The sequence below is a fragment of the Dama dama genome, chromosome 33 (genome assembly GCF_033118175.1).
Source record: "Dama dama isolate Ldn47 chromosome 33, ASM3311817v1, whole genome shotgun sequence".
Lineage (NCBI taxonomy): Eukaryota > Metazoa > Chordata > Mammalia > Artiodactyla > Cervidae > Dama > Dama dama.
Window position 1 is genome coordinate 27,013,765 of NC_083713.1, and position 23,429 is coordinate 27,037,193.

Consider the following 23,429-nt stretch of genomic DNA (forward strand, 5'->3'; position numbering starts at 1 on the left):
CTTACGTCCTCAAACAGAGATCGAGCCCAGGCCCCCTGCTTTGAGTGCACAATGTCTTAACCACTGGACAGCCAGGGAAGTCCCGAGACTGTGCTTCTAAGCTCACTCACTTGAGCCTCATTGTGAGTTTATGTATGATTTTTGTTAGGCTGGTAAAATATTGAAAAGCTTAAAGACACCCCACCACTCTCACTGACCTCTTGGTGCCCAGGATCTTAGGTTGAAACAGCACATCTAAAGGAGGAGATACTGGGAAAGAGAAACTCAAGCTCCCTCAATTAGTTGTGGGAGGGGGGCAAGGAAAGAGGGTTAGTAATCTAAAAATACTCAGGCTCACAGAAATGTAACTGTTTGAAATGAGTCACTTTTATCAAGCTCCCACTATCTCACTAGCAGTTTAAAAGAATAATAGCAAAGTGTTTCTAGTCTTCTGTAAATGGTCATTTGATCCAGGAATTTCACCTGTGGAAATTTATATCAAAATTAGAATCCACAATGTAGAAAAAAATATGTACAAAGATGCCCACTGAAGCACTGTTTATTAGAAGTCTTAATTGTGGAACTATTATAGAAAATACCTATTCCCTCAAAAGAATTCCCTCAAATTAAAAGTAGTCATGGTAAGCGCTTTAGTAGTAATGTTATAGGAAATGCTGAAATTGTAATGTTAAGTGGAAAATGATGAAAATTATTACAATGTGATGTTATTTATTTATGCACAGAGGAACAGATTGGAAAGGGAAAGTATAGTACATGAGTTAGAAATAATAGGGTAATTCCCCCCACTTCCCAAATTTTATGCTTATTTTTAAAATTTCAGACATTTAAAAATAACAATTGCCATCCCTATTTTAAACATTGAATTTGATGAAATAAAAGCAAAACAAATTACCTTATTTTTCCTTGATTTATTTATTTTCCTCAGCTTTCTCATTTGAAAATGTTCAAACCTACAGAAAAGTTGGGAGACAAGAATATAAATGCCTGTATATTCTTCACCTGGATTTACCAACTGTTGCCCCCATTTGTTTCCTCTCTCTTTGTATAATATGCACGCATATTTTCAACCATTTGAGAGTAAGTGGCAGATACTTTAACACATCATGGTCTTAAATACTATCACAAGGATCATCTCAGAGCAATGACATTCTTCTACCTTCTACAATACCACATTTGAGAAATGTAACATTGTTATATCCTATTATCCAATATAAAGTTTATATTCAAATTTCCCCAGTAGACCAAAAAATCATTTTTGTCTTTTGCTTGTTTGTCTCTGTTTTTTACAAGATTCAAATAAGGGTCACAAATTGCATTTAGTTGTTATGCATCTTTAATTTCTTTTGATCTAAAACAACCCGCTCAGCAGTGATTTTTTTTAAAATTCTTTCATGGCATTGGCTACTTTAAAGACTCTAAGCCAGTTATTTTGCATAACATCCTTCAATTTAGATGTGTCTGAGTCTTTTCTCATGATTAGAAATGACTTGAATTCCTTGGCTATACTCAGCAATCTTCATTTTCTTTCTTTCTTTTTTTTTTTTTTAAGCAATCTTCATTTTCATGGAAAGATTTCACTCTTTCTCATGTCCTGTGAAAATAGGAGAATCTTTAATGTGTTTGTTAAAGAGATCAACCTGAGATTTTGTTTGGGTACAGTATTAGTTGCACTCAGGTATGTATATCTGAATTTCATAATTTTGTCCTCTAGAAAATAGTAACTAAGAACAAGTAGCTTAAGAAATCCAAGCACTTGAGAGCCACTATTAGTAAACTCTAAGTCCTACGGTAAAAATAAGGGGTCTGTCTGCTTTTTAACCACTCATGTGCTAAGTCACTTCAGTTGTGTCCACCTCTTTGCGACCCCATGGACTATAGCCCACCAGGCTTCTCTGTCCATGGGATTCTCCAAGCAAGAGTACTGGAGTGGGTTGCCATGCCCTCCTCCAAGGGATCTTCCCCACCCAGGGATCAAACCTGTGTCTGTTATGTCTCCAGTATTGGCAGGCAGGTTCTTTACCACTACCGCCATCTGGGAAGCCCTTAACCACCCATGGCTAATCTATATAAATGGAATGTTTCCTATTCTTTATTTCCTTATATTTGCCAGGTTGGTCTGTAAACCAAACAGGGAGTCAGTTGGTCATAGATTTAAAGATACTATGGCACAGTCCTAGAGGATAAAATCATTTGCTTAGCCACTGTTCGGGTGGTAACAGTGCATGTGCCTTCAACAGTGTTCTTAGAATCTTTGAGTCCTGAAAATACCTGACTTCTGAACTAAGCAAGCAGAATCTAAGCAGAGGAAAGTCTAAATTTTCTTTATAAGTTCACATGTTACAGCTGCCAATAAATCACACAAATTCATATACATACGGGCCATGGCAAAGATGTTGAGTTCATGATAAGTTCCCCTTACTTGAGGCCTACAAGTCTGGGACTTACTGCTAGAAAAGGCCTTCTGAATGCATCCAAGGCATTGGCTTAACCCCAGGGATGACAAAATTTTTTGAACCCGTGCCACCACTCTTACCTCACTTGTTCATAACAGCTACTGATAATTAATCACAGTGTTCTTTCTTATTAGCCTGGACACTACCCCAGAAAACTTCCCAGCACAGCACTACAAGCAAATTAGTAATAATTTGAAGTCAGCACATAAGATAAATCTTTACAACACTTAAGAATTTTTTTGAAATCCCATCTAGTTTTTGGCTTCTCAACTTCACCTGCACATGAATGGCAAGAACCTGGAACAATGTTTCTTATGCGTGACCTACAGATAACTGACAAACTTGTAATCAGAGCATGTTGACAAGGTGATAGAACAAGGGGCAGAAAGGAGAGTGTATTAGTTAGGGTTGACTATTTGCTGTGACATATTGGCCTCAGACTGTATAATAACTGAATCACAATAGCAGTTTATTTCTTGCTCATGAAATTATCCAGATTGGTTCCAGGCTGGGGGGATGGGAATGTGTGAGCTTCATTCTATGCTATGATTCCATTTATTGGACATTCTGGAAAAGGTTAAACTAGAAAGACAGAAAACAGATCTAAGATTGCTAAGAGCTGAGTATAACTGGGGATTCCTTGACTACAAAAGAAATGTTTGAGGTAATGATCCTATTCTATATCTTGAGTATGATAGTAGTCATACAACTTTATGTTGTATGAACTGAACACTAAAAACTGTACATTAAAAAAGATGATCTTAATATTGTATATAAACATATTCTTGGCCTTGTCACACAGCATGTGGAATCTTAATTCCCTGACCAGGAATCTAACCCACTGGACCACCAGGGAAGTCCCTGTTTCTAGATTTTGATTGTGCGGGCATGAGTGTCCCAACCACTGCATTGTTAAGTGGTCAACTTTGTATTAATTCTAGAAAATAGGAAAAAAAAATGTTTATTGAATCAACTTTGACCAACCTAATCAGCTATTTTAGTAATAAGTGTATATTTGAGCCAAGTGTATGGAAATGGTATAAACTGAGGAAAATGAAGGTGAATATATGGGCAAAGTAAACACTTAAAAAAAAAACAAAGCCTTGTTTCTTTTTTTAAAACATTTTTATTGAGGCATACCCTGTATGCCTGTATACTCAATACTCAATTGAGGCATACAGTATTTACAATATTATATTAGTTTCAGATGTATTACATAATTTTTCATATTTTATAGACTTGGGGCAGTGCTGGCCCGCTGGCAGGCACAGCTGGGTCCTGGGGTCTGGCTGCAAGGCCCAGTGGCCCCACAGCTGGTGACAGGCTGGTTCCTAACATAGCTGCCTGCAGGGTCTGGGGCTCCCCAAAGCTTGCATTGGTCTACTGGTGGATGGGGCCATATCCCAAGGCAGCTATCTAAAAGGGCACAGAGTGTCTCAAGGCTGGTGTTGGTCTGCTGGTAGGTGGGGCCAGGGCCCAGCCAGACCCAGAGCTGGTGCTGGACTTCTGGCAGGCTGTGGGGCTGTGGGTGTCCCGGGGCTGGGGGTTCTGACTGCTGGTAGTCAAGGCTGGTTTCGAGCAGGCTTGCTGGTGGGCAGGGCCAGGACCCAGGGAACATGGGATGGGGGCTGACATCTGCCAGCTGGAGGGAGGAACTGGTTCCCAGGGTCTCTGGCTGCAGGGTTCTGGGGTCCTGGATTTAGTGCCTGCCTGCTGGTGTGTGGGACTGCGTCTGTGCCCTCTGGTGGGCAGGGCCATGTCCAGGTGCGGCTGTGGGTTCAGCCTGTGTGTTGGTAGAGGGGGCTGTCTCCTCGTCTAGTTGCTTGGCCTGAGGCGTCTCTCAACGCTGCTGTCCCCAGGTTGGTGAGCAGTGAGGCTAGTAAGCTAGAGGGAGGGCTCCAAAGTGATGGCTGCCTACCCCAGTGTCTGTGGTAGAACAGCTCCCAGAAACGGCTGCCACCAGTGTCTGTGTATCTAAGGTGAGTTCTCATTGCTTGCTGCCTCTCTAGGAGACTCTTCAAGATCAACAAGTAGGTCTGACCCAGGCTCCTTTCAAATTACTGTTTCTCCTCCTGGGACCCGGAACATGTTAAAGTTTATCTTTGTCTTTGAAGAATGGAGTCTCTATTTCCCATAGCCTCTGGGTTTCCCAAAAGCAAGCTCTGCTGGGGGGGCGGGGGTGGGGGGCAAAGTGGGACTCAGACCCTAACTCCTTGGGAAGAACCTCTGCAATTATAATTATTCTCTGTGTTTGTAATTATGGGTGGTCCACCTGGAGCTATGAGTCAACTATGCCACAACTCTATCCCACCTACCCATCTCATTGTGGTTCTTTCTTTACACCTTTAGTTGTAGAAGATCTTTTCTGGTAGGTTCCAGTCTTCTTAATCAGGAGTTTTTCTGTTAATATTTGTAATTCTGGTGTGCCCATGAGAGGAGGTGACCTCAGGGTCTTTCTATGCCACCATCTTGAGAACTCCCCAAAGTCTTGTTTCCAACATAATTCCACCTTCTTATTAATGAGTGTACCATCTACACATCCATCTGTCTTCATTTCCTAAATCTCAGGGGCAGATTGTCCATTTTGTTCCTTTGCTACCAGATTGAATTTTTTCAAAAAATTTTATAAATGCCTTATAAATTATGCCAATTTTAAAATAGAGGCTAAAAATCATTATAATGTAATGAAATATTCTCTAATGACCTATTATTAATCACAACTATGATACTCTAGATTGTAATATGCACATTTATTTAATAACAGAAAAATAGCATCATAGTTTTATTTCTAGATCACTAAAAGAAAGCTCATTTAACACTTAAACTCCAGCCCTTCAAGGGATCTTAAAATAAATGTATATTTAACATGATTATGACCTTGTCTGAATTTATCCATTACATTATGGTTTTTATTATACTACTTGAGCAGCCAGTTCACATGTAACAAGTTTGTTTTGTTTTTTTTTTCTTATGGAAATAAACAATCACCCAAAGGCAGAAAGGTATTAAAAGCAATAGATAGTCATCCATCAGACTTTATTTGCCCCAAGTCCTACCATCCTAGTTCAGTATTTAGTCAGAAAGATCCCAGTTCCCTGAGGAAGGCCATTGTCATACAATGACTCAAGGTTATGTGAAGGTCTCTCACAGCTCAGCTTGGTGAGCTTCCTAGCCAGACTTTGTGTCTCTCGGCTTTCTAAAAAGTTTAAACTTAAAACACACTGTGGATTTCAGGGGTCTCTACTGTGGTCTTCAAACTAGAGCTTGTGCAGGAATTGTGGGAATAGAGTATGTTAGCCAGTTTTAAGGGGAGTGATTTCCAGCTGCTCAAAGTCTGTATTACTTCTGCTTAAATCTGATCTGCCTGAGCACTTATGCTTGATCAAGGCATTGTGCCTAGTCTTTCCAATCTCGTCACTCCCAGTCACCTCTATCCTACTTCCTAAAATAAGACAGACCTCTCACCCATCTGGAGTCCTGCCAGGGGGCCAGATTTCAGGGACACTGCCTTGGTCAAAGCACTGGTTAGTGTCCCAGCTGCGTGATTTCAAGAAAGAAGAGATAAACATTCCATGATTATCTGCTGACCAGTATTACATTTTCAAGTCTCTAGAACATGTATCAGAAGTGAGTTAGTGTTTTATATTTTCTTGTACAGTCATCCAGACTCATAAGAGAAAATTTGTGATAAGCTACTGCATAAACATAATCTGACACTGTATGTTCATTCTTACTTGGATGCATTTCCTGGTTGTTCTTCTTGCTCAGCCACTTTCTACCAGTTTATTCTACCCTATGATGTATTCATTAGATATCAGCTTAACAAGAATATTCATGGATTCTACTGTAAACAGTCATTAATAAGATTTTCATAAATTCTACATGTAAAAATAGCCAATCATTTGTTTTTGCTGTCAATTTTCACAGAATCTTGTCATATTTTAGCAATAAGTGATACATATCTATTAATATATGGACGAATTTAAAAGGAAAAAGGCTCCATCCATCTCATTAAGAGATATAGTTCCAGTAACATTTTACTTATTATGATAACCAGTATCAATTTTAATAATGCATTTATGTCATTATATTTAATTGCTTACTAATAATGGTGATGATAATTTAATCCAGAAGATAAAGTTAACACTTGGCTTTACCATTTCAGGAAGCGAATATTTTAAATTTCAGCATATGTATAATTTTTCTTGCAGGAAAGTATGATAAAATGATTCACTTTTTAAATTTTAAAATATCAATAAAATTCAGTGGGTAAAGTAGACATACAAGTTCAAGGGGGAACAGGAAATGTAAATTTCCCTAATGTTGAAAATGAGACTTCATATTTTTATTGAGATATAATTGACATATAACATATTAGGTTCAAGTATACAACATAATGACTTGATATTTGCATATGATGTGAACTGATCACCGCAACAAATCTAGCTAACATCATCATACATAGTTAGAAATTTTTTCTTTTGTTCAGAACTTTTAAGATCTACTCTTTTGGCAACTTCCAAATATGCAGCACAGTATTATTAAATAGAGTCACCATACTGTACATTATATTCTCATGACTTATTTCATAACTGGAAATTTATACCTTGTGATCAACCTCATTCATTTTGTCTTACCCTGGCTCCCCACCTCTGGCAACCACCAGTCTGTTCTCTGTATGTATGAGTTCGGGTTTTTTGAGATTTCACATAAAAGTGAGATTTTACAGTATTTGTCCTCTTCTCTGACTTTTATCACTTAGCATAACGCCCTCCAGGTCCATCCATGTTGTCATAAATGGCATGTTCAATTGGTTTTAAAAGTAGTGACAGTGCATATAAAATTGCTTTGGTATTCAGATTATACTGTCTACATTAAAAAGAATTGTTGAGTCTCAGGGCAGGTCATCCCAAAATACGCCATGATGGCACATTGATTATTTTTGAATTATGTTGTTTGAGAAACAGTTGGTGCAGGAACACTCTGACCCTCCTTCTCTCTGTCTCCCTGGAAGCAGGAAATAAATCTCTCTTGTGACATGTGCCCTCCCTGTCTCTGGAGGTAGAGACACAGCCTCATGGCTAGAGATAGGGAATTCAGAGCTGAGAAGCCTGTACAAACAAACCTTGCTGCTTTTTTGCTAATTTATTACCCCAAACCCAAACTGTTTAGATTCTTCACTGATTAAGAATCCAAGCCTAAATTCTTTTGTTCTGTCCATTCCTTACAAATTTGCTGTTTCTTTGCCTAAAAAGTAGCAAAGCTGCCTGCTTTGGTTACTTTTTAGATCCTGTTTATGTAAGATTCCATTTGTATGAGTGAAATCTGTTTTGTTTTGTTTTTTTCCTCCTGTTAATCTGTCTTAGGTCAATTTAGTTACTAGATTAGTCCAAAAAAAAAAAAAAAAAACCAAGAAAGGTAGCAAGGAAATTTCCCTCTTTCCAACAGAGAGGAGCAATAAATAGGTTTTTGTTAAAAGCATAAGCATTATAATAGGACTACAGCCTTTGCTACTATATTAATTTATGAGGAAAACTTTCAGATGTTAACATAAAATGTTTGAGAAGGCACATTGTTTTTCAAAACTATTTAAGGGAGTATATAAGCCCAAAAGTTCTCTACTCTAATGAAATAAAATCAATGGCCCCAGTGTTCTGTTCCCAGACCTACTGTAAAATTAAGCATTTCTTTCCATTTCTTTCCTGGTAGCTAAGAGGTTAAAGTGTCTGCCTGCAATGCGGGAGACCTGGGTTCGATCCCTGGGTTGGGAAGATCCCCTGGAGAAGGAAATGGCAACCCACTCCAGTATTCTTGCCTGGAGAATCCCATGAAGCCTGGTAGGCTACAGTCCACGGGGTCGCAAAGAGTCGGACACGACTGAGCGACTTCACTTTCACTTTTCACTTTTCGATTTCTTCATTGGTCTTTATTTCTCTAAATAGAAAATGGAAATAATAACTCTCCTTATGGTCAGAGATGTCTGCAGAATTCTTGCCAAAAAGAAAAAAAAAAACCCTGTGTAGTAGAAAGTCACATTGCTTGTTAATTTACTTGCAAACTACTGACAGATTAGAAATAAAAATATTTACTACCTTGTTCTTTTTTAATATTTGTTAGAAGTTATTTCAGAAGAATCTGAAAATAAATGACCATCCACTATCCAAGAGTTTTAACAAGAAAGATAACTCAGAATCTCAGAGCTGGACTTCCCTCATGGCGCAGTGGATAAGAAGCTACCTGCCAATGCAGGGGACACAGTTTCAATCTCTGGTCCAGGAAGATTCCACATGCCTCAGGGCAGCTAAGCCCGTGAGCCACAACTACTGAGCCACACTCTAGAGCCCGTGAGTTGCAGCCACCAAGACCGTGTGCTGCAACTACTGAAGCCTAGAGAAGCCCCCGCAATGAAGAGCCTGGGCACCACACCCAAGAGTACAGCCCACTCCCTGCAACTGGAGAAAGCCCAGGCAAAGCAGCAAAGACCCAGCACAGCCAAAAATAAAAGACATAAATAAATTAATTAACAAAAAAGAATCTCAGAGCTTTAAGACAACAATTTCTAACTTTATCTTTTAAGCCTATTCCCTTTATTGTCTTAACATGACTATATTTTACATAAACACATCTTTTGAAAACAGCAAAAATGTGAGACAAGCAGATACAAAAATTTTTTAAAGTTCATATTCCTAAATCTCCTTAACTTGCTCCTCTTTTGATGAGTGTTTTTAATAGTCTTCTGTAAGTTTATAGTGGAGAAGGAAATGGCAACCCACTCCAGTGTTCTTGCCTGGAGAATCCCATGGACAGAGGAGCCTGGTAGGCTGCAGTCAGTGGGGTAGCTAACAGTCAGACACGACTGAGCAACTTCACTTTCACTTTCGTGCACTGGAGAAGGCAATGGCAACCCACTCCAGTGTTCTTGCCTGGAGAATCCCTGGGACGGGGGAGCCTGGTGGGCTGCTGTCTATGGGATCACACAGAGTCGGACACAACTGAAGCGACTTAGCAGCAGCAGCAGCAGCAGTAAGTTTATAAACACACAATTTGCCCATACTTCAGTTTCTGTTCTCATTACTGGGTGATACTAACCTTGGTTCCTTCACTAAAGAAAAGGAATATCATTTTATTCATACATTTAGCAAAAAAATTTATTCAGGATTTCTCGTGGATTTAGCCTGTGCTAAATCACTGGGTAGAACAGCGATATTGCTGCGTGTGGGAATGTAAACTGTGCAGGATTGGGGGTGAAAGAGGAGATTAATACAATATCTTGGAACTTATATAGTCTGGAAGCAGATCTGGACATTCTGGAAAGAAATTGAAAGGCTGTATAGCTATTTATATCAGTCACTAGAGATGTCTTTAAGTAACTATTAACACTAAACATTTCTGAGAGTAATTATCCGGGCAGTAAAGATAATTGCAGAAATAGAGCAAGGAGAAAAAAATGTCACGTGAAATTTGCCCTAAGTCAAAAATCCAATCTCTGCTTAATGATGATGGTGTCTGAGCTCACATTTACAACATAACACAACACAATGTCTTAGTTACACCGTAAAAGTAAAAATGTTAGTTGATGCTGGCATCAGCCAACCTTGGACTAAATAACTTCTGGCATTGCTTCCAACAACAGACTTGCATGGGAAGGCTACACTCTGAGCACAGAATTAAGAGAATTCAGTTATGTAATTGGTGATTGTTTACTGGCATCAGAGTCTTTCCCCACCAGTAGATAAAACCACTAGAGAAGGCAATGGCACCCCACTCCAGTACTCTTGCCTGGAAAATTCCATTGATGGAGGAGCCTGGTAGGCTGCCGTCTATGGGGTCGCAGAGTCGGACACAACTGAAGCAACTTAGCAGCAGCAGATAAAACCACTAATCCAACCAAGAATTAGAATATCCTTGCTTCTGATGGGAAACACTTTCCATTTTTCAAGGGTGACAGTGGAGAGTAGGACTGGGCAGAAAAAAAGGTTGCTAACCATCTAGGCATAGCTTGGCAGTCTTTGGACAAGTTCATTAATCTTTGGCACCTCCAGCAGAGGGCAGGCAGGTATAGGGAAAAGAGAACAAACAGATCTTTCTCGGTTTCATTTACTGGTGTCCTAGCCTTGAGCAGAAGGGTGAGACCCTAAAAATGGATGTGAAAACTGAAACTGCAAAGCCATCTTCACTACCTATACGTTAATATTCACAATATGACTGTTCCATGACCTTTAAAATTTTTGTCAGAACGTTTAAACTTTCTCACTATCAGTTATAAATGTGTGGGGAAATGAAATAATAGTAAAGGTAGTGTTTATTTAGTATATTATGATGTGAAACATTAGATACATCGAGAGTTAAAGTGCTTCATTTCTATGTAAAAAAAAAAATTATCAAGAAAAACACAGCGCTTACCTTCTTGTTGTAGAACTTAAAATAAGAAACAAGCGTCTGCTATGTTTTGGCTCATCTCTAAATTTGAATCAGCCTGCAGCATGGCATCCTTTGAACTTTCAGTATCAGTATCATCAAGAGTTCCTTGAACAGCAAATCTGGAAAGATAGGTTACACACTGTTTCAACCGCTAGCCTCACCTCAGGTACCAAACCAATTACCTTGAATGTGTTTGGATTTACAAGTCTCCACCCAGCCCTGCCCAGATGCCACCTGCTAACTCCCACCCCAGCCACCCATGACTAACTCCTCTGCAACTGACCCTTCACACCCCAAGGACTCAAACCCTTGGGGAACTCACTGCACTGAACTCATTTAGGTAGTTGCCACCTGCCTGTCAAGTTTCTATTGAACTCAGCTTTTTTCCTTTTTTTAAATCAAAATAAAGTTTCCCCTCAAGACTTTTTTTTGTGGGGACTTTGACACACAAATTTGGATAGAAATATCAGAAGAAATATCTGGCCAACCAGAAAATGCCTGTGTCTGTAGAGAGCAGAATTTGGGGGCAGGGGTAAGGGGATAGAACAGGAGATTTTTTGTTGTTGTTGTTATGAGCCATGACTTTTTAATTATGTACATCTATTACTTTGCTACAAACAACAATTCGAAAGGGAAATATAAAGGCAGGTTTATTTCCTCTGAAATCAGGTAGCAATATCCGATTAAATTAGATCAGTAATTGTGGAGCACTTATTATATGCCAAGTGTTGTGCTGGGCATGAGGAAAACAAGTCAGAACAGAATGAACCTGCCTGGAAACAGGCCACAGTGACCTGAATCCTTCAAATGGCATCTTAGTGGCCTCGTGGAATGAAATCCAACGTACTGCTTCTAACTCTTACAATCAGAATGTAGAAACAATTCGGGCAAGGTATGTATGCAAAGTCAAGTGTCTCAGGAAAAAAACGTGAAAGATTCAGTTGACGATATCCAAGAACTGAGGGATGTGTTTCCAAGCCCAGATTTGTTTCTAGCTCATATTCACTGAGAAGTTCTAGTGTTACTCAGTAGAGTCTCCTGATAATTACTCTCTTCATGATGAGTAAGTTTTCCTTGCCATTTATTAAGTTCTTGCTGTGCTCATATCCTGTTAGTTTTAATTCTCTCATAGAAAATGGAACATTTATCTTGCCATAATAATGCTTAATTGAATATATGCCTGCCCATTGCAGCAAACAGAAAGGAAAGGCTTATGTTATTATGACTACATACTATAATTCTTTAGTATTTAATACCAACAAATTCTGAGAACCGGAGACATATACTGATGTATAATGGCTTTTTAAATATTTTAAACAGTTCTAAAATATTAAAATATGTTTCTCACATAAAGAGAAAAGACAAAATCTCTAGAGGCGTTTTGAGTCAAATCTCACTTCAACTTTTATCTATTTATTGGCTCCTCTTTTTTGCAGTGTTTCTCATGTGGCCCCCGCATTGGCATCACCTGGGAGCTTCTAAAAAACTAGCACCCTGGACACACCGCAGTGAGATTCTGATTTACTCAGTTGTGGGAGGAGCCTAGTCATGTGCATTTGTTTAATATGTCCAGAGATGGTTCTAATTTGTAATTAGGGTTGAGCACTATCGCCTATCACTATGAGTGGTTCTCGAAGTGTGATCCCTGGGCCAGCAGCATCAGCACCGTCTAGGAAATAGTTACAAATGCAAATTCTCAGGCCCATTCCACCCCAGTGAATCCAAATTCTGGGGTGGAGCCCAGTAATCTGCATTTTAACAAGCCCTCCACGTGACTTAGGCACAGTCAAGTTTGATCCATTAGACTCAAAAGAATATAAAAACCAGAATGCCAGGAGAATGGAGTTAAGGAGTGAGAGATCATAGATCTAGGTGGGCTCTCTTCCTGGGGTGAAGGAGGCTCTGTTGTAGTGTGGCTGCAAGTGCAGGCCTTGCTGATGAAGATGCTTTTTTTAATAATAAGCTGACCCAGTACTGATCACACCTTGGTGAAGTGAGTCACACTAGCAAACTAGCCTGAACCTGTTATACTTTTTTGTATCAGATAAGGGAGACTCTTGGGGAGAGAAAAGGAATATTCATTGGAAGGACTGATGCTGAAGCTGAAACTCCAATACTTTGGCCACCTGGTGTGAAGAACTGACTCATTGGAAAAGACCCTGATGCTGGGAAGGATCAAAGGCAGAAGGAGAAGGGGATGACAGAGGTTGGATGGCATCACTGACTCGATGGACATGGGTTTGAGCAGGCTTTAGGAGTTGGTGATGGACAGGGAAGCCTGGCGTGCTGCAGTCAATGGGGTCACAAAGAGTCGGACACGACTGAGCGACTGAACTGAACTATAAGTCTTTTGAGGCAAAGATAAGGTCATTCATCTCATCCCTGGATTGTACTTGCAAAATAAACAAATGCTGAGTTTCTGATCATTTTATAGGGTTTCCAGCTTTCCAATGAGGTGCTCCAAGAGCTACCATGATAAGTCCCTTTTGGACAGTATTTTAAGTTCTTCTCTTTATCAAGGAGCACATGGTGAGTTCCCACCAAGCAGTTTTTGCTAAAATAATAACTGTGGTAATGTCATATAAATGAAAGCAGGTAGTTTGACTCCTGCTGAGTGGACCCAGTACCTTGGAAATGGAAAGATTTCTTCCTTCATGTGGTCTCAAGATGAGGATTACACATATTTACCGGAAGATTAAGGTCACACTAATTATTTTTAAGTGGATCTCCAATCTTGGAGAGAACCTAATTTAGTTGTTGGGGTTAATTAACATCTCTAACCATCTCAGAAGATTGTATTAGTGGGGACATTTGGAGTTGAGTTTAGAATCTAGAACATCAGTGCTCAGCGTATTCTAAAGATAGGGAAGACAGCTGCTCAATCCATCCACCATGATTAATATGGTGAGCGCTATACTCATTATAATCAAAATCTACAGAGGAAATATGCTTCTGGAAATGTCAGAGGCTCATTAAAGCTGGATATGTGCAAGAGAAAGTAAGGGCAGGACTCTACCTGGATAGTTTCCCAGCAAATTTTAAACCAAATACAATATTTAATCCTGTTGTGTCCTTCTGGGACTGTACAGATAGGGCCAATCACAGGTCTGGGGAACTGGCCACAGAATTATTTGTCGCTTTAATGATTTCAGCCCAGTAGGTTTTCCCAGCTGGAGTTGGCAAGCAAGAGAACTAGATTTCCTTAAGGCAGGAATGAGTAACATTTAACACAAGGAAGCCTCTATATTCAGGGTAATATCATTGTCATGATAAATTAGGAAATATGCTCTTAAACGTATTCTGTAACAAGTTTATCAAATTTACATAGACTATTATTTACTTATTTAATAAATAAGTGCTTTTTTACTTTATTTTTTTATTGAAGGATAATTGCTTTACAGAATTTTGTTGTTTTCTGTCAAACCTCAACAGGAATCAGCCATAGGTATACATCTATCCCCTCCCTTCTGAACCTCCCTCTCATCTCCCTCCCCATCCCACCCCTCCAGGTTGATGCAGAGCCCTTGTTTGAGTTTTCTGAGCCATACAGCAAATTCCCATTGCCTATCTATTTTACATATGGTAATGTAAGTTTCCATGTTACTCTTTCCATACATTTCACCCTCTCCTCCCTTCTGCCCATGTCCACAAGTCTATTCTCTATGTCTCTTTCTACATTGCTGCCCTGTAAGTAAATTCTTCCATACCATTTTTCTAGATTCTGTATATATGTATTAGAATACAATATTTATCTCTCTCTTTCTGACTTACTTCACTCTGTATAATATGTTCTAGGTTCATTCACTTCATTAAAACTGACTCAAAGGTGTTCATTTTTATGGTTGAGTAATATTTCATTGTGCATATGTACCACAACTTCTTTATCCATTCATCTGTTGATGGGCATCTAGGTTACTTCCAAGTTCTAGCTATTATAAATAGTGCTGCAATGAACAATGGCATACATGTGTCTTTTTCAATCCTGGTTTCCTCAGGGTATATGCCTAGGAGTGGGGTTGATTGGTGGTTTTGTACTCTTGCCTGGAAAATCCCATGGGTGGAAGAGCCTGGGAGGCTGCAGTCCGTGGGGTCGCTAGGAGTTGGACACGACTGAGCGACTTCACTTTTACTTTTCATTTTCATGCATTGGAGAAGGAAATGGCAACCCACTCCAGTGTTCTTGCCTGGAGAATCCCAGGGACAGGGCAACCTGGTGAGCTGCTATCTATGGGGTCGCACAGAGTCGGACACGACTGAAGTGACTTAGCAGCAACAGCATGGTGGTTTTATCCCTAGTTTTTAAAGGAATCTCCATACCATCTTCCATAGTGGCTGTATCAATTTACATTCCCACCAACAGTGCAAGAGCATTCTCTTTCCTCCCCACAGTCTCCAGCATTTATTGTTTGTAGACTTTTTGATGGTGGCCATTCTGACCAGTGTGAGGTGATAACTCATTGTAGTTTTGATTTGCATTTCTCTAATAATGAGCGATGTTGAGCATCTTTCCATGTGTTTGTTAGCCATATGTGTGTCTTCTTTGGAGAAATGTCTGTTTAGGTCTTTTTCCCACTTTTTGATTGGGTTCTTTGTTTTTCTGGTATTGAGTTGTATGAGCTGCTTGTATATTTTGAAATTTAATCCTTTGTCAGTTGTTTCATTTTCTATTATTTTCTCTCATTCTGAGGGTTGTCTTTTCACTTTGCTTATAGTTTCCTTTGCTGTGCAAGAGCTTTTAAGTTTAATCAGGTCCCACTTGTTTACTTTTGTTTTTATTTCCATTACCCTAGGAGGTGGGTCATAGAGGATCTTGCTTTGATTTGTGTCATTGAATGTTCTGCCTACGTTTTCCTCTAAGAGTTTTATAGGTTCTGGTCTTACATTTAGGTCTTTAATCTATTTTGAGTTTCTATTTGTGTATGGTGTTAGGAAGTATTCTAATTTCATTCTTTTACATGTAGCTGTCCAGTTTTCCCAGCATCACTTGTTAAAGAGATTGTCTTTGCCCCATTGTATATTCTTGCCTCCTTTGTCAAACATAAGGTGCCCGGAGGTGCATGGGTTTATTTCTGGGCTTTCTATCTTGTTCCATTGGTCTATGTTTCTGTTTTTGTGCCAGTACCATACTGTCTTGATGACTGTAGCTTTGTAGTATAACCTGAAGTCAGGAAGGTTGACTTCTCCAGCTCCATTCTTCTTTCTTAAGACTGCTTTGGCTATTCAGGGTCTTTTGTGTTTCCATATGAATTGTGAAATTTTTTGTTCTAGTTCTGTGAAAAATGTCATTGGTAATTTGATAGAGATTGCATTGAATTTGTAGATTGCATTTGGTAGCATAGTCATTTTTACAATATTGATTCTCCCTACCCAGGAACATGGAACATCTCTCTATCTGTTTATGTCATCTTTGATTTCTTTCATTAGTGTCTTATAATTTTCTGTGTACAGTTCTTTTTTCTCTTTAGGTAAATTTATTCCTACATATTTAATTCTAAATAAGTACTTTTAGTAGAGAAACTCAGAAAAATGCTAACTGGGGTAGAGATATTGGAATAAATTAGGCTATATTATATAACATGAATTTTTTATTGATTGCTACAAACATCACTGCTTTTTTTCTCTCCTTTATATATTATTTATATCTGAAGGTATGTAATACTCTAGAAAAGTTTCATACATACAAGGATGTTTAAATGTCATGAATATATCATCTTGTAGATATTGAGAAACTCCATAGGACTCCTTATGAAAGATACTGACTGGAAGAATTTTAAGAATACAAAAAAATAAAAGAAAATAATAAAATTAAATCTACTCTTTATATAGAAATGCAAATGTTATACATAGTTGGAGTGTGTAAATGGGAAGAAATAGATCAGTAATGTATTAAATCCTTATATGTCCATCATCCTATGTGATCATATTAAAGCATATTATGATCATCACATGCTTTCCTCGATAATAACCTCTCAAGCAGATAATTAGAGCAGCCAAGTCAAAATGGACCACAGTCAATGATATTCTTTTTATTTTTTTGGCTCACCAGGTCTTAGTTGTAGCACACAGGATCTTCCATCTTCCCTAGGGCATGTGGAATCTTTAGTTGTGGCATGTGGGGTCTAGTTCCCTGACCAGGGATCAACCCCTGGCCCCCTGCACTGGGCAGCCCCATGGAGTCTTAGCCACTGGACCACCAGGAAAGTCCCAGTGATATTCTATAATAATGCCTTTTATCAACAGTTTAGGCTATTATATTGAATTTTATATCACTAAAAAATGAAAATTAGAACATGCTAAAAACCTATTTGTGATGGGTAATATATTAGTTATTTATTAATTAACAAATTCCCAATATGGCTGCTTACTCCTTGAGCCAGCAAAGAGAGTCTCTTGAACAGGTCAACTACAAAATGAAGTCCCACATAACATCACATAGTAGCAGGAGCAGCATCCATCACTTCTGCCATATTCTCTGGTTAGAAGAAAATCCTAGATCCTGTCCACACTCAAGGAGAGGGGGGTTACACAAAAGCTTGAACACCAGAAGCAGGATCACAGAGGCAGGGGGGTGGGGGGGAGGAGAAATACTATAGAGACTGTTCAACACAGGTAACTTACAAAATCTGCCAGCATTTCATTTCCCCCAACTATGAAGCGGGAGCCCATGGAGCCCCTAAGCCCCATGGTGGGTTGTTCTGTGCATTTAAATGAATATAAGGCAGAGCCTGACAAATAATGGCCCTCAACACACAACAGTTAGCACCTCTGTCCTCCTCTCTGTCCCCTTCCTCCACAGTGGGATAGAGTAGTTCTTTTGTTTCCTATCTCTGCAATTTTTGTTTTGTTCCTTGTTGAAACAGGATCCTAATAATTACATTATTCCAGGATCCTAATAATGCCTGTCCAAAAAACAAAATCAGAATGCTAAATTCTTGACTACTTGGTGGGGGGTGGTGGGGTGGCAAGGGCAGGTGTCTCTTTCAGTCTTACTACTCTGAGAATATTGCTTTGGGATAATGAGGGATACTTACCTAAAGGTAGTGCAGAGTATACTTTTCTTTTTAAAAAACTTGTATTTATTTATTTTATTTTGGCTGTGCTAGGTCTTAATTAAGGCATGTGGAATCTTTAGCTGTGGCATGTGAGATCTAGTTCCCTGACTGGAGATTAAACTCAGGTCCCCTGCACTGGAAGCGTGGAGTCTTAGCCACTAGACCACCCAGTAAGTCCCTATTTTTCTTAAATTAGTACTGTGGATCAAGAACAGTTTTGACTCTGGAGACTGGAGAACTCATTTCCTATAGTTGAGGGTAAAAAGAGCTAAGCAGAGAGAAAGAACAGTTAGCTAGATCCCCTGCCTTCCCCTGTCTCCCGGCCTCACAGTTCTATGCTGTGATCACCTTGCAGAGATGAGATGAATCCCCTTACCCAAAGTTGGTTCAGAAATCCCAGACTGATGATGCTGCAAAAGCATCTATAATTATCACCCTATCCTCCAGCTCACTCTTCCACACCCACTGGGTGGTGGTTGACAGAGCTGTTCATGATCTTGGCTGGATTCCTGCCTCTGAACTTACAGATTGTTTCTTGAACCACTCTTGGTACCACCTGTGTTAGGTTGGGTTCTCTGGGAGGCAGATGCTAAGATGGGATTAGATATGTCAAAGATTTGTTGGGGGAAGTGCCTGTGAAGGACAAAGGAGGAGAGAGCAGAAGAGGCAGAGAGTCTTCAGACCATGATGGTGATGCGGGTCTGACACCTGAGAAAGGAAAGATTGGGAGGAAGAGTCTTCGCCCTCAGGGTACTGACCTGGTCGTTCATTGTCTGTGTGGCCTCGGCAAGGGCTGTGTAGACTCCAAAGCCATTTCAGCTGAAGGCTGTAGGTCAACTCTGCACCCTGACATAGGTTCTGTTAAAGGGAAAAGTGAAAGTGAAGTTGCTCAGTCATGTCTGATTCTTTGTGACCCCATGGTAGACTATAGCCTACCAGTCTCCTCAGTCCATGGAATTTTCCAGGCAAGAGTACTGGAGTGGGTTGCCATTTCCTTCTCCAGGGGATCTTCCCAACCCAGAGATTGAACCCAGGTCTCCCGCACTGCAGGCAGACTGTTTACTGTCTGAGCCACCAGGGAAGCCCTCTCTGTTAAAGGGAGATCTGAGCAGTGTGCCTATGTGGCTGCCATAGGTGATGGGATGTGTTTCCAAAGTCAGGATTCCTGTCAACACCTTTTGAGAGCCTTGTGTAAAGAACAAAATCCCTTTTGAAGGATATTTTGGCCCATTTGGACCCTTCTTTAAATGCAACAGCATTTGGGTATTCTACATCATACAAGGCTTCCGTAGTTACATTTCAGCCCTTAGCACTTAACAACTCTAGAAATAGTATAAAAAACCAATACTTTTTTGTGTGAGACAAATTTCTCAAGGGCATAGATTTACATACTGGAAATGTGAATACCTAGGGTAGGAATTTGAACTTGATTTCATAGTCACTGGAGACAACGAAGATTTTCTGAGCAACGGTAAGACGCTGCAAGTAACCACATACAGCTGTCTCTTCAGCATCAAAAGGGTGTGGAGCTTTATAGGTACTTGTATAGAAATAAAAATGACCCAAGATAATTACAACCCTACAGCGCTGACTTATCAAACAAATATGTGTTGGGTGTCGCATCAGGTTCTGTACTAAGTGCTGGTTTGGCTCATTTATAATCAAAGGTATCCTGCAATGCTAAATGCTTACGTGTGATTCATGTGGTATCTTATTGTTTAAATTAGCATCTTTGCAGTAAGGGAAATATTATTGTTCTCATTTTACAGATGAGGCAATTGAGACAGAATATTTAAGTAACTTATTGACAGCGAGGCATTGTGCATTCATCACTTAGCGAATGTTTCTTTGGGCACAGCTGGCCGAAATTAGACCATATAGAATTCTGAAGGTCAAGCCTCAGGATTTTAACCCAGGAGGGGGGACACAGGGAAGTGATGTGAAAAGGTTTCCAGTTTTCAGAGCCCCCCTCTGCCTCTAATGGGCTCTGCGAACAGAGGAAACCCTCAGGACCGTTTTGAAGAGGAGGCTTTTGGAGTGTTTCAGGTAAAAGAAGAGGTGACCGTCAGTGGAGGAGAGTAGATGAATCTGAGAGATATTTAGGAAGCCAAAATCTTCAGCAATTGGTGAGTGATTGGACCTGGGGTGAGGGAGCGGGAGGTATTAAAAATAACTACCAGGATCTGGCATGAGCCAGCAAGTACATAATGATACCACTTGCTGAGATCAAGGGCACAGGTGAAGGACTAGGTCTGAATGGGAAGGTGGCATTCACAGTGAACCCCTTAATTCCAGCTTGATTACTATCACTGGGGTGTCAATCCCAAGGCCACTTGAAGTGATGGGTTCATCTGCAGCCTAGCTTACTGGTCTCAGAAATACCTACAAAATTTTCATTTTCTCCCCAGAATACACTCTTCTCCCTGCCATCAGTTCTCTCTTAAAACATAGGATTAATTGCTTATCATTGTTGCTCAAAAAAATATTTTTATCTCCCTCCTCCATTTCAAGGAATAGAATCCAAATGTTTCCCAACCTACCACGGCTGCCTGCAGCGTACTCTATGCCCTGTGAGCACTTTCCTGCCCTCTGATGGGCCTCCCAGAGTTGCTCTCATAATAATCTCACTGGTTAGCTGGTCTTTCTCCTGCTCCTGAGAGGCAAGGATCCATTTTCTGGGCCCAGATCTTTAGCATGGAGCTCTGCACTTCCACACGTGATAGGTCAGTATTTCCAGCACACCGTACTCTCCATCTCGTTCTTTCTCCATGGTTGCTTCTACTCAGTCACATTTGCTGGTTTCTTCCCATTTTCCCACCTCTTAAGCTTCACCTTACATATCAAGTACTGCAGGGCTCAGTCCTTTGACCTCCTCTGCAGCTATACTCACCCACACTGATCTCATCCAATTCCATAATTTAAGTACAATCTCTACACTGATGATTCCAAATTAATATCCCTAGCCAGACATCTTCCTGGAGCCTCAAACTGTTATATCCACATTTCTATTCAACATCTTCACTGAGAGGCCGATAAACATCTCAGATTTACACATGTGTAACTCCACTCCAATTTATCCCTTAAAATTGATTCCATCTGCTGTCTTCTCCAGTGTTCTTGCCTGGAGAATCCCAGGGATGGGGGAGGCTGGTGGGCTGCCGTCTTTTTGGGGTCACACAGAGTCAGACACGACTGCAGCGACTTAGCAGCAGCAGCAGCTGTCTTCAAACCTTACAGTGAATCAGCCTCAAATCCATGAAGTTAGACTTGCTTCCCCCTTTTCTCTTATACCGCACAGCCAAGCTGTCATAAAATTCTCTGGGCTCTGCCTTCAAAAACAAGATTTCACTTTGTGTTACCTTTACTCCTACCACAGTGTTCCAGGCCACCAGTCTCTTAGCTGGACTAATGTGGTAGCTGCCTAATAGATCTTCCTGTTTTTTATCCTTAACCTTTGTCTTAGCTGGGGCTTCCCTAGTGGCTCAGACAGTAAAAAGAATCTGCCTGCAATGTAGGAGACCTGGGTTTGATCCCGGGGTTGCAAAGAGCTCCTGGAGAATGGAATGACAACCCACTCCAGTATTCTTGCCTGGACACTTCCACGGACAGAGGAGCCTGGGGGTTATAGTTCATAGGGTCACAAAGAGTCAGACACGACAGAGCAACTAACACTTTGTCTTAGAATAAACTAGTTTGCCATAACAAATATATTCCACCCCCACCCCACCAAACTGAGCGGCTTAAAGCAGAGGTCCCCAACCTCTGGAATCTGATGTCTGATGATCTGAGGTGGAGTTGAAGTAATAACAATAGCAATACACAAAATATAATGTGCTTGAATCATCCCAAAACTATTCTCCAAGCCCTCGTCCCTGGTTCCAGAAATGTTGGGGACTGCTGGCTTAAAGAACAAGTTTCTTTCTTTCTTCTGTGACAGTCAAGTGCTGGGTCCAGGTGTTGAAAGCAGTGCTTGCCAGCCAGCCATTCTGTCCTCAGGCTGCCCTGCTATCTCCTAGGCATATACTGCAAGTTAAGAGGGATAACAAATCTGGTCCCTGGGCAAGGGACCAGCTGCATCCAGTGACAAGTCTATACTGTGGCAGAGGGAGAATGGGTTTGGATCACCTGCTGGTCTTCTCTGTGATAGTCCCAAGAGCATGTTCTCACCATAGCAGCCAGACTTTCAAACAAAAATAAGTCATTCCTCTGCTCCTTGTCTCCAGGGAGGGCCCCATTCCTCCCACAGGAAAAGTTCTGACAGTGGCTCCCAGTGCTTCTGGATCATCTCAGTCCCATTATTCTCCATCTCATCTCCTTTTTCTTTCCCCCTCACTCTCTCCATGTGGACCACAGTGGCCTTGCTGTTACCCTAATATGTCAGCCATGTGCCCACCTCAGAGCCTCCATGTGACTGGAGTTTCTTCATTCAGATGCCTTGGGAATTCACTCTTTCACCACCTTCAAGACTTTCCTCAGAGCCATCTTTCAATAAGGCCAACATTGACTCCCCCATTTAAAACTGTGACTCCACATCCTGCCGTCTTACATCCACACCCATTACCTTGATAATTTTCTTTCCTACCACTCACTGCCTTCAAATAGTTTATGTAATTTCCTTAGTTAACGTTCACTGTCTTTTTCTCAACTAAAATACAATCTCTTTTACTTCCTGTTACTTTCCCGATACTTAGAAGAATGCCTGGCCCCATCACAAGTGCTCAACCTTTGTTGAATGAATGCCAGAAGCTGAGAGGAAGGCCTAGTGTTAGTAAATGCTGATTCAGACTCCATCCCATGGTTAGGCTACCCCCTAAATGTGTGCCAAGTCCCACGAAGGGAATCAGGAAAAGCAACCTCCATAGCTTGGTACAATTCTATTCCCACTACAACAACACAAAATCAAAACTAATAAAGTAAAACCTCTAATGTAAATAAATGCCTGCTGGTGTACAGCTGCTGAAGTGTCATTTTCACTGGAATGGGGCGTGTTACATAACACTCAAGGCTATTGTTCCTGGTTCAGAGAATCACTTTGCCTTGTTTTCACTCCTTTCCCCTGTGGTCCTCACCTCCTCACTCAATAAATTAAGTATGGTAGCTAATTCAAATCACTGCTATAGAACTCCTACCAAAGAGATGGAAAAACGCTCATGGTTATCACAGTCTGGAACAACAGAGCTCACAATATCCCGGGACCATATACAAGCTCAGAAATAAGACTCACTAAGTCTGTTGCCAGGAGAAAAATCTAGTGCAGTTTCTTGCCGTAATTTATATTTCTCTGAGTTGCTCATGGTTTAGGCAGTGAGCTAACAGTCACCGAAGGAAGAGAAATGTCAACGCCTGAGGTTAATCCAAGGTTTTTTCTTTGGCTAAGTGGATCTGAGCCCTCCGCAGTTGCTCCTGAGACCTACCTTAAGCTTTCCTAAGCCAGGAAAAATGCCTGCAGGCTGTCATAATACCGACTGTCTTGTTCACTCTGGCTGGAGAGCTTTGACTGTTG

General features: G+C 40.5%; 2 long non-coding RNA genes across 2 annotated transcripts in view; one reads left to right on the forward strand and one right to left on the reverse strand.

Moving 5' to 3' along the window:
* Window positions 1-11,029, reverse strand: LOC133050813 (uncharacterized). The gene is made up of 3 exons (XR_009691704.1): window positions 10,857-11,029; window positions 893-950; window positions 1-462 (listed from the first exon to the last, which is right to left on the reverse strand). It is a non-coding gene; the product is annotated as an uncharacterized LOC133050813 (long non-coding RNA).
* Window positions 9,299-23,429, forward strand: part of LOC133050815 (uncharacterized) — a 25,459-nt gene continuing 11,328 nt past the window's right edge. The window contains exon 1 of the long non-coding RNA XR_009691706.1: window positions 9,299-9,476. This is a non-coding gene — a long non-coding RNA (uncharacterized LOC133050815). The remainder of the gene's footprint in view (window positions 9,477-23,429) is intronic.